We start from the raw sequence: 12000 nt of genomic DNA, 5'->3' as shown, positions 1-12000 counted from the left end.
GCTGTAGCTCAAGTGGTAGAGCGCTCGCCTTGAGCTGAAGAGCTGAGGGACAGCGCCCAGGCCCAGAGTTCAAGCCCCACGACCGACAAAAAAAAAAAAAAAGAAAATGCAGACTGTGTTTCAACAGACATGCTATATACTCAACACTGGAAAGTAGTACATTCTTCTACCTGAGTAGTTAGCATTCTAACTTTTACTGTTAACCCAAACACAATATTCTATTGTAGGAAACACGAAAAGGATTTAGCTGAGAAGATAAGTCACACTGCTGGCTATTTGCATGGAATTATGAGTGAGTTCTAGGATATTAGCTGTAAATATCACACACAACTGACAGAAAGCACAGCCTTAAATGATCCTTTGCATGCCTCTTTCTCTACCCTATTAAGATGCTCGTTGTTTCTTTGATTTATCTGATAATAAATTTTTGATGACTGGTAAGTCTCATAAAATTGGCCTGATGCTGACTGCACTGATTAATAAGTCTGAGGAATCGAAAGTGTCAGGAATTCATGTGTAAGAATAAGTTACTGCCAAACAGATATTAGATATTCCATAAAATATAGAATAAAAAAGGTTGATCTGGTAATTTTGTCTCGTATTCATTTTCCTGTAACGATTTATATTCAGGGTCATCATTGTCTTCTTTTGCTAAAAAGAAAAAAATAAATAAAGTAAATCCAGATTTGAAAAACAGGACATATTCAAGAATTAAACAAAATTAAATAAAATAATGAATTGGTAAAGGAAATGGTATCAACCGTGTTTTCCAGAAAATAAAGAACTGCGAATTAGCAAGAGTTGCTGGAATAATCCTGAGAAGTGGCATAGTTTGTAATTCTCAGTATGAAGGTAGGAGAGGTAAGAGTGGTCAGGTTTTGCTATCAATGATAAAACAGGGACTTAAAGTCACCATCCAGTGCATATTTGCTTGTGTGGCACAAGGGATTACCTGCAAACCTCCTTACTTGCCCTCAAATTCACTTACTGTATTTTGATTTGAAAACTAGGTTTATAATATAACAGAAACATAAATCTTGATCTAGAATGTTTCTTCCACCCAACATTTATTTACCCTTCTTTACCTCGATTTCAAGCAGAATCATTATGTCTACATCCAGGAGCCCTGGTGTCCTTTTATAAGGGGAATTTGGACAGAGAAAGATTCACATAGAGGAAGGACCAGGTAAAGAGACATGAGGGAGGGAGAAGACAACCATCCTACGTTAGAGAGGCCAGGAATGCAAGCAGCAGGGAGGTAGATGGGTAGAGATAGCCATTCCTTTACCACAGAGAGAGGAAAAGAACAGGCCCAGCACAGAGAGGAACCAGCCCTTCTGATACTTGGACCCAAAACTTCTGGATTTTTGAATGGTAAGATACAACTTCTATACCATTCAGTAGTGGTTCATTGTTTTTTTAGCAAACTAATATAAAAAAATTAAGCCAAAATGAGGCACGGGAAGAACAAAGTCATAATGTTTAGTCAGCCTGCTATGTCAAAACAACCAAGATCTCAATAATCATTTATGTAACTGCTAAACATACACTATCAAATTTAATAGACAATCACACATTTTGAAGTTAATACATTCCAGATGAGGCCAATTTAAAAAGTATGATAGTGAAAAACTACATTTTCTCCTCTTTTTAAAAAGACTTTGGGTTTGAAATAACATACATTCATTTGTATGAAATAACATACAAACACAATAAAACATGGGAGATGATTTTCTTAGCTCTTACAGAACAAACTGGGACCCTGACAAATGCTTTGAGCTTATGTTTAAGTTTTCTGCCTGAGAAAATTGATTGAAATGTCTCTTCTAATACAATGTACTTGAAACCAAAATACCTGACAACATAGAAGATCCCTTAACTGCCAAAAATAATAATTAAAAAAAGACCCTCTAACAATGCCCTACCAGAATAAGAGACCAGAGCTCAATAAAAAGCCAGCATGTAATAAAACAAGATATTACTGTGTAGAGAATAGAAATCACAGACAGTTTTGTTTGATTATAAAAATGCCACTTTTAAATTTATCTCTCAAATAAAAACAGCAAATGCAAGCAATAATTCATCGTAGCTGAAGAGAAAGTGTTAAGCATTGAACTTTAAGATTACAGGAGTTAAAAAGGTTATCAATATGGAAAGCTGACCAATTTCACTCCATTGAAGAGGTCAATATGAATAGTTCAATATAATTCTATCAGATGACTATTATCTAAAAGTGGAGCTCAAAATAGTTCCTCTTCAAGATGAAGGAACCCAATGTATTTCTATCTGTGTGTCGATGCAGTCTAGCTGATGTTCATTTTCATTTAGTCAAATGGGACAAGTTATGTATATTCAATGTACCTTAAATTGATGTCATAAAGCATCTCGCTACATATTACAAGTTATAAGACATGCTGAAATCAAGCCTGATGGTTAACAATCACGTGGGAGATGTAGGAAGAAGGAAGAGGAAGAAGAAGAGGAACAGAGTCTAAAAGGAACAGAGTCTGAGACTCTGTACCATTTTTAAAGTCCTATATAAAAGTAACTTGCATGCAAAGTTCAGAATAAATCGCTCTTCTCCCACACCAGTGGTGGCTGTGGTTCCCCATCCTAACTTCACACTTCTATAAATTAGTTGGAAATCTTTAACGATGAATATAGGAGTCCCTGAGAAATAAGAAAACAACAATGAGTATCAAGCCAGTGGAATCCAGTTCCTCCAGGTATCTGCAGAGCTCTGGTGGTATGAGGGAGGCTGAGCACAGGGAAGACCTAGAGGAGATAGCAAATGCTTGATCTCAACGTGGATGTGGGAAGAGACCGACAGTCTCAACCTTGGCTTTATAGCTATGGTACTTAGGGGTAGAAAACGTTCCAAGATAGGACAATGATTCCAGTGAGGTTTACTATAGATGCCTTCAGGCATAACTGCTCATTTCCCAATACTGCTTTTTATAGCCTAGGAAGGTTCACTGTTGACCATCCCAGGGTAGGTCGACATTACCTAGTGCAACCCTTTGAAGTCAAGGGTCAAACCAGAAGTACCTTTCTTTAAGAGAAAAAACTGAATCATTTGGCATGAACTACAACCTTTTCTTTTCTTTTTTTTCTGTTGGTTGTGGGGCTGGAACTCAGGGCCTGGGCTCTGTCCCTGAGCTCTTTTCTCAAGGCTAATGCTCTACAACTTTGAGCCACAACACCACTTCCAGTTTTCTGGTGGTTATTTGGAGATAAAAGTCTCATGGGACATGGTACTGTGGCTCAAGTGGTAGAGTGCTAGCCTTGAGCTGAAGAGCTGAGGGATAGAGCCCAGGCCCGGAGTTCAAGCCCCACAACCAAAAAAAAAAAAAGTCTCATGGACTTTCCTGTCTGGGCTAGCTTTGAACCACAATCCTCAGATCTCAGCCTCCTGAGTAGCTAGGATGACAGGTGTGAGCCACTGGTGCCTAGCTAGCTATAGACTTTTAGAAAAGTAAACCTTCTCATTGAAAACAGAAAATTGATGAGAAAGGTTGAGTTGAGAGGGATAAAGACAGTTAACATATAATTGAAAAAACGTGTATACGTTATAGAAATACCCAAAGGAAAAAATATGAGTTACCTGAGGATATAATATATATAATATACAATATATTAAATATTCACAGTATATATAATACACACATGAATAATAGTTTTAACCAAGTCACAAAGCAGTAAAGGAAAATTTCCTTTAAATTCAAAATATATGAAAAGGTCTATCAAAAACTTGGGAGAGGAAAAGATTCTTCATCAAATTGCTTGTTTCTCTGATTACCTTGGAAGGGCAGATATTAATTTATGAGGCCAATTACCAGTTTGTGGACCATACAGACAAACAGATGAGCAACTATAGTAAAGATTAACAAGTAGTGTTAAGTTCTGACTCTTTTACTCAAACCTCATTCCTTAGTGCAGAAGAAAGAAAGTGATGGGATTTTATTTTATTAGTGCAACTATCTATCTAGAATACAGTCAACTTAATTGACCCCAAAAAGAATTACATTTATTGAAGACAAATAAACACTGTAATCCAGGAAAACATAGACTCAAGCAATCCTGAAAATGTGCTCTAAGGTTTTACAACATGGTGGTTGTATTTATAGCTTTAAACTGCAAAGGGGGTGGCAATTAGATCATCTGTTACACAGGAATTATGAGTAGTTCTGGAAGAAATTAAGTTGTTTTGTTTGTAAGGGATTGGGTGCAGTCACTGCCTCTGGGCAGCTTGTGGGAAGCGATCTCTTGTATGAAAGGTCAGTGGAGGAGAAAAAGGTCAGCTGGATGCTGGTGGCTCAGGCCTGTAATCTTAGCTATCGGAAGCTGAGTTCTGGAGGATGGATCATGGTTCAAAGCCAGGCTGGGCAGATAACTCTGTGAGAATTCATCTCCAAAATAACCAGTAAACAGCCAGGCTGGAAGTGTCACTTGGTACAGTGCCAGCTCAGCAAACCCAAACCTCCAATCCCTAAAAGAATGTCTTTGGCATGCCACTGTTAATCAGACCTCAAACAAATCCACAATTGAACCTTTGACATGTGGGCTACAGATCCTTTCTGCTTAGATGCAGGTTGAGACCTATGAGACCATTTTTTTTTCTTTTTGCCAGTACTAGAATTTGAACTCAGAGCCTCATACTTGCTCAGCTTGTGTGGTAGTCTACCACTTGAACCGTGCTCCTAGCACAGCATTTTGGAGATAAAAGTCTTACAGACTTTTGATCTATAAGTCTAGTGCTCTTGTGGTCTTTTCTACCAGGACTTGGTTCAAATACATCTTAAGTGCCCCTCACAAATGCTAGTCCATTCTGTGATGTGACTCAATATTATCCAAAATATAAGGTATGCCCACAAATCTCCCTCCTCTCTTGCATACTTCTTAGCAGAATTGGCAAAATGTAACCTATTTGCATAGAAATAGGTCCAGAGATGTCAAAAGTTGGAAGCGCCTTTGATATTATGGAGGAAATGTGTTAATCCATTTATTAACTTTAAAACAGAAGCAAAGCATACATATGTAACACCCATAAAGGAAATAAAAATGAGCTGGAATAGAATACATAGTATACTTTAAAAAATAAAAATGATTTTTATGTCAAAAGCTTTAGATAAAAAAATGGCCTTTCATTTTCATGTCTACTACACAGAAATATTGTCCCCTCCTCCCCTGCCACATCTTCATCTGAGCTATTTTCAGATATAGTAATAAAAAAAGGGAGGTCTACACTGTTCTGCATACTGATTGTCAGTATGTAAAATTCACTAACTGCCACAAAGGTCCTGGAAGTTTAACCCTCTCCTCTTTCTTTCTAACATTATTTATAAAAACAATCTGCTAGCTTTGCAAGCCGTTTATATCTAGCAGAATAATAAGGTATATGGAGCTTTTGTTCGACACAATTTCCTTTCACAAATTGTGTTAAAATGTACAGGCTCACCTATTACGTTCCAGACACATCAGTGAAGTTTATTTGAAAAACCTCTGGGCTATAGCCATTAGAGGATTCACAACTTGATTAATCAAGACCATTCGTGGTCATTACGGCCTGTAAGAGGCTAGTACACAGTGTAGAAAGAAAAAAAAATGTATGTTTCTTAGTCTTAAATTTGTAGGCAAAACAGCTTGAGAAATAATACTCAGTGCATAAAAAGAATTCTTCCTTCCAAACTAAATGAGGTGACTGATTTTGCTAGGTTTCTACAGAAGAGAAATTCTCAGCATTTTCTCATTGTTTCCTACCATCATGCAAGCATCATTTTATTACAAGGATTCTATTAACTAATGTTAATAATCCTATGATCAGTTTTTAATAGTTTTTCATTTAAGGCACACTGTACTCTGTCTCTGTCTCTCTCTCTAAAGTCTCTCTCTTTCTCTCTCAATCTCTCTCTCTTACATATACACAGACACACACAGACACAGATACACAGATACAGACACACACACACACACACACACACACACACACACAAGCCAGGCATATAATCCCAGCTATGCTAGTGGCAGGAATAGGATTGTGGCCCAGGCTAGCCTTGGACAGAAATGTGAAACCCTATTTTCAAAAAGAACTAAAGCAAAAAGGGGTTGGAGGCATGGCTCTAATGGTAGGCCACCTGCCTAGCAAGTGCAAGGTCCTGAGTTCAAATCCCAGTAACTATCAAACAACGAACAATAGGAACAACAAAAATACATGAATGGTATACTTCTCCCCCAAGAGGGAAGCATGCCACAAGATTTGAAGCATGAACAGGAAGCATCGTTTGAGCTATTCCAGGTTCGGAACAAGGTGCCACGCTTTGCAAATTGCAGCCTTCTGGGGATGCCTGCTTTCCAAATTCCGTTTTCAACCAGCCTAGCATTTGTCAAATCACCTCTTTTATTAACTTGTTGACAGGAGTTAACTTGTCAGCTTCTAAAATGGCTGTGGTCTCTCTCCGAAGTTCCTTGATGGAAATTTGAAAGGTGTGAGTTCCTCCCTTTCACAATGCATCTCGTCAAGAGCCCTGACTCACTCCCCCTCCTGCAGAAAAATTTCACCTGCTGGAACCTGGACTAGTGGTAACTGGTCCATCATAACTGCTGCACAGAAATCAAAGGTCAAAGAAGGAGATGGCCACTGACAAATAAAAAGTTCAAAAGCAGCTGGGTGCTGGTGACTCACGCCTGTAATCCTAACTATTTCAGGAGGCTGAGATCTGAAGATCAGCCCAGGCAGAAAAGTCTTTATTGTCAATGAATCACAACTAGCCAGAAGTGGCATTGTGGCTCAAGTGGCAGAGTACTAGCCTTGAGCAAAAGAAGCTCAGGGATGGCACCCACGCCCTGAGTTCAAGTCCTAGGACTGGCGCACACACACACACACACACACACACACACACACACACAAAGTTGAAAGGAGACAGTGTAACTCAGTATCAGTGTGGAAATGTTAATTGTCTTGTAGGCAGTGATCCCAACCATTGCTTTACTTTACCAGAGGGAAGAACGAAATATCCACATGATGACGCCACACATGATGTTCCCCTGGTGCCAAAGACACGGAGGAACAAGGAACAAACAGAGTGGCCTCCTCCGGATCAATGGCCAGGAACACACAATGAATGCTCACAATGCATCCCACAGAACATCTTTGAAGAGCCACCCCTCAGCATCTTACTGGACACGCCTACCAGCTCCTCCTGCTTCACCTGCATTCCTGTCGCTATCAAGTTCTGTAAGCTCTTCCTAAACACCAGATTCACTGCCTTCTCTCATGCGGCCACATCTCTCCTATAACCTCACAGCCTGTGACCCCAGCCCCTTCTCTGCTATTGTTTTCTAGCCCCTGACTCGGAGGCTCCAAAAGCCCCAGGTCACTGTGGAAGTCACCCATGGTTGTACATGAAAAGAAACATTCTGATAAGTTCTTGAGCTCTTCACTGCTCTCCTTGGGATATTAGGATAGGTAAATTAATCGGTCAGAAAAAGAACTTTTTTCTTTTCTTTTCTTTTTTCTTTTCAGTGCTGGCCCTGGGACTTGAATTCGGGGACTGGGTAATGTCCCTGAGTATTTTTGTGCTCAAGATTAATGCTCTACCACTGGAGCCACAGCTCTACTTCTGGCTTTTTGGTGGCTAATTGGAGATAAGAATCTCAAAGACTTTGCGGCCCAGTTTGTCTTTGACCTGAACTGCAATCCTCAAAACTCAGCTTCCTGAGTAGCTAAGATCACAGGCATGAACCACTGGCACCCAGCTCAGAAGAAATTTTATAAGGACCTTAAGTTTGTCTTTTTGGGCAGCAGTGAGGTTTTGATCTCAGGCCCTCCCCCTGAACCAGTCCTTTTTGCTTTAGTTATTTATCAGATAGAGTCTAGAGTTTTAGGCCCAGGCCTGACTCATATTATAGTCCTGCCTCTGACATGGCTGGAATTACAGGTAAGAATCACTACCTCTGACTTGTTTGTTGAAGTATGGTCTTGATAACTTTTTGCCAGGGCTAATTTCAAACTGTGATCTTCCGATCCTTTGTCTCAGAAGTAGCTGGGATTACAGGCATAAGCCACAGCACAGAACTCCTAACATTTTAAAGTCAAGTCACAGGTATTGTTTTTGCGACTCAGAGTTTGAATTAATGTGTTGTTTAGCTAACAGTTCTTGTTTTTTAGCTAGTGAGAACGATGAAGAACTAAGGTAGCTATTATGAGAGAATGAGAGGAGAGAAAATGAAAATTGAGGGAATGTCAACATTCCACTCCTTCCCAAGGGGGAAAGTAGGGGAAGTCCTAGAGGGTCGGACCTCATCCGCCAGAAGCTCATGTCAAGTAGTAGGACCCTCGATCCTAGAAGCATCCAATGGGGTAGAGCCCCTTGAAAGAGGATTCAGTGATGGCATAGCTTTTATAGGATTTTCAATGTCAATGTAACTGTATAGCAGGTGACAGTGCTCCACAGTACATCCAAAAGAATGAAGGTTTTCCTCAGAAGTAGGATGCTTTTTATAAGGACCTTCAATTTGTGTTTTTGGGAAGCAATGGGGTTTGATCTCAGGTCCTTCCCTTGAACCAGCCCTTTTGCTTTAGTTTTCAGATAGAGTTAGTTTTCAGATAGGATGTTAATGATGGAGATAAGAATACATATACCACACATGAAGAAATGCTCGACCTCTCTAGCCATAAAAGAAATGCAAATCAAGACAACACTGAGATTCCACGTCACCCCAGCTAGAATGGCTATAGTCAAGAAATCTAGTAACAACAGATGCTAGAGGGGATGTGGCCAAAAGGGAACCCTACTGCATTGTTGGTGGGAGTGTAAACTTGTTCAACCACTCTGGAAAGCAGTATGGAGGTTCCTCAAAAGACTCCACATAGAGCTCCCCTATGACCCAGAAATCCCACATTTGGGCATTTACCCAAATGTTTACAAACAAGACCACACTAAAGCTACCAGCACAACTATGTTTATTGCAGCATTATTTACGATAGCTAAGATATGGAACCAACCCAGACGCCCCTCAGTAGATGAATGGATCAAGAAAATTGTGGTATATATACACAATGGAATTCTATGCCTCCATCAGAAAGAATGACATTGCCCCATTTGTTAGGAAATGGAAAGGCTTGGAAAAAATTCTATTAAGTGAAGTAAGCCAGGCCCAAAGAAACATAGGTCCCATGGTTTCCCTTATTTGCAATATCTAGTAATGTCTGAGTCAAGCAGAAAAGGTCAGATAAGGTGATGTTAGGGAAATGAACCCTAAGATATGTATTCAAATGTTTTTTTCTTTCATGCGATTGTTTCTAATACATTTATAAGATTATTTCTTTGTTGCTTTGTATGTCCCTCTCCTACAGTATAACCCCTGCTTTCACTGTATTTGATGTCGGTATAATCTGTGGAGGGGAAGGGGAAAAACAAATCATTTAAATAGGGATACAGTTGGACCCATTGCAACAATGAGATGTCGTTATGTCGAAAATGAACTTTACAACTTTGGTGGGGGGGGACTGGGTCGGGGGGTGGGGGGGAGGATGGGAAGGGATGGGAAGGGGAAACAAAGGAGGAGGCTACAATGCTTGATAAGAAATGTACTCACTATCTTGCCCATGTAATTGTAACCCCTCTGTATAGTATTTTCACAATAAAAATTTAAAAATCCATAAAAAAAGACTCCAACAGAGCTCCCCTATAACCCAGAAATCCCACTTTTGGGCATTTACCCAAAATGATCACAAACAAGGTCATACCAAAGCTAACAGCACAACCATGTTTATTGCAGCATTATTTACCATAGCTAAGATATGGAACCAACCCAGATGCCCCTCAGTGAATGAATGGATCAAGAAAATGTGATATATGTATGTATATATACATATCTATATATGTATATATATATATATATATATGTATATGTGATATATGTGCTCTTCCAGAAAGAATGACATTGCCTCTTTTGTTAGGAAATGGAAAGACTTGGAAAAAATTATACTGAGTGAAGTAAGCTAGGCTCAAAGAAACATAGGTCCCAAGGTTTCCCTTGTTTGCAGTGACTAGTACATGTCTAGGACAAGCAGAGAATGTCAAAGGCCATGTACATAAGACCACATGAGATAATGTTAAGCAAAATATACCCCAAGAGAGGGACACAGAGGTTTTCTTTCTTTCTTTTTTCCTTCCTTCCTTTCTTTCTTTCTTTTTCTTTACTTCCTTCCTTCCTTCTTTCTTTCCTTCTTTCTTGCTAGTTTTTAATGTATTTTGTTTCTCTTATAGGTTCTTCCCCCAGGGTATAACCGCTGTTTTCACTGGATTTGATGCCTGTGTTCTGCATCTTGTGTATACATTTTTGTAATTTGGGGAGGGGAAGGGATATTGCAGAACGCTTAAATGGGGATGCAGGCTGACCCATTGTGATGATGAGATGTACAGGATACTATATTGAAAACGAACCTTACAATGTCAGGGGGAGGGGGCTGGGATGAATTGGGGAGGCAGGGAGGAAAGTGATGGTAGGGGGAAAATAAAGGAAGCGGTAACAATGCTCACTATGAATTGTAACTGTAACCCCTCTGTACAACATTTTATCATAAAAAATTACAATAAAAAAGAATACAGATATCAAACCTTGTGTGATGTACCCCACACCAGCAACTGAGCAGAGAAGTGGGAAGACCAGCCCAGGATCAAATTCAAAAAGCCTGAGGTCAGGGGCTGGGAAGGTGGCTCAGTGGTAGAGTGCTTGCCTTGCATGCCTGAGGCCATGGGTTCGATTCCTCAGCACCACATAAGCAAAAAGCCGGAAGTGGCGCTGTGGCTCAAGTGGTAGAGTGCTAGCCTTGAGCTGAAGAGCTGAGGGACAGCGCCCAGGCCCAGAGTTCAGGCCCCATGACCGAGCACCCAAGCCCAGAGTTCAGGCCCCATGACCGGACCAAAAAAAAAAAAAAAAAAAGCCCGAGGTCATCAGTCTTGATAGAGGCCTTGGGTTCAATCCACAGCACCACACACACACACACACACACACACACACACACACACACACACACACACACACACATGAGATACATCACATAATTAATGTTTAAAATGTCTCCCTCACTACCTTTCAAATAACTATTTCAACCAAAGCAACAAATTCTCCTTTACCCAGAATTCCAATCATATTTAAATAGAAATCATTCAAAAAATGAAAAATAGTAATTAATTGCTTAATAATGACTCTAAGGTCCTACAAAATCTATAAGCACACAGATTAATCTTTCTAGATAAAATTGAAGTAAATAACACTTTCATATGCAATGTATTCTAATTCTCTGTAAATTATAAATTAATCTGCAATACATTTTAAAAAACCTGTTAAGTAGAATAACCAAAAGTATTTCCTTGAATTCAAGATCAATCAGAGCCTGTTTATGTATTTTTCTGTACACTACCATATGCAGAAGGGCTTTTAAAAGATACCCAACAAACTGAGCACTATGGAGTTTTGCCTTTAGTAGCAAAACCATTACAGATCTATCTCAAGATGGCAATAATTACCAAGAGAAACAAAATGAACAATAATCTGTTAGCTAGCAATTATATTTTCACACATTTTCATGCACTGCACTCATTTCTAAAGCTGAGCTACATTTGCATTTTAAACAAAAGGTTAAATTGGTAATAATCACTTATTGCTATATGGGCTGTGAAACAATACCCCTCTTCCATATTTATTCTTTTTTAAGACCTGTATATATTGCAGTGTTGGCTGAAGTAAGTCAAAACCATGCTTCAAGTTGTTCTAATCTATAAGGACCTGCCATTGATATTTAGTTGTTGTGTGTGGTGCTGAGGATTGCCAGGGTTTGGACCACACTGGGCAAGCTCTCTATCACTAAGCTAAACCTGCATCTAGGCCAATTTCACGGTCCCTGTCCTACATTAGGTTCCTCTGGACAGTAACAGAACTACAGCTGGCCAGTTACAGGTAGAGGTTCTGTGGGTCACTTAATTCTGCCTTGCT

The 12000-nt window shown here is 39.5% G+C and overlaps 1 protein-coding gene across 1 annotated transcript in view; it reads right to left on the bottom strand.

The window, feature by feature from the left end:
- The window catches only part of Rsu1 (Ras suppressor protein 1), a 164527-nt gene that overhangs the window by 69409 nt on the left and 83118 nt on the right, over positions 1 to 12000 (bottom strand). The window lies entirely within an intron of this gene.

Source organism: Dipodomys ordii, unplaced genomic scaffold (assembly GCF_000151885.1).
Source record: "Dipodomys ordii isolate 6190 unplaced genomic scaffold, Dord_2.0 Scaffold24, whole genome shotgun sequence".
Taxonomy (NCBI): domain Eukaryota; kingdom Metazoa; phylum Chordata; class Mammalia; order Rodentia; family Heteromyidae; genus Dipodomys; species Dipodomys ordii.
Note: the sequence above shows the minus strand (reverse complement) of the source record. Positions and strands in the feature narration are given on the sequence as shown.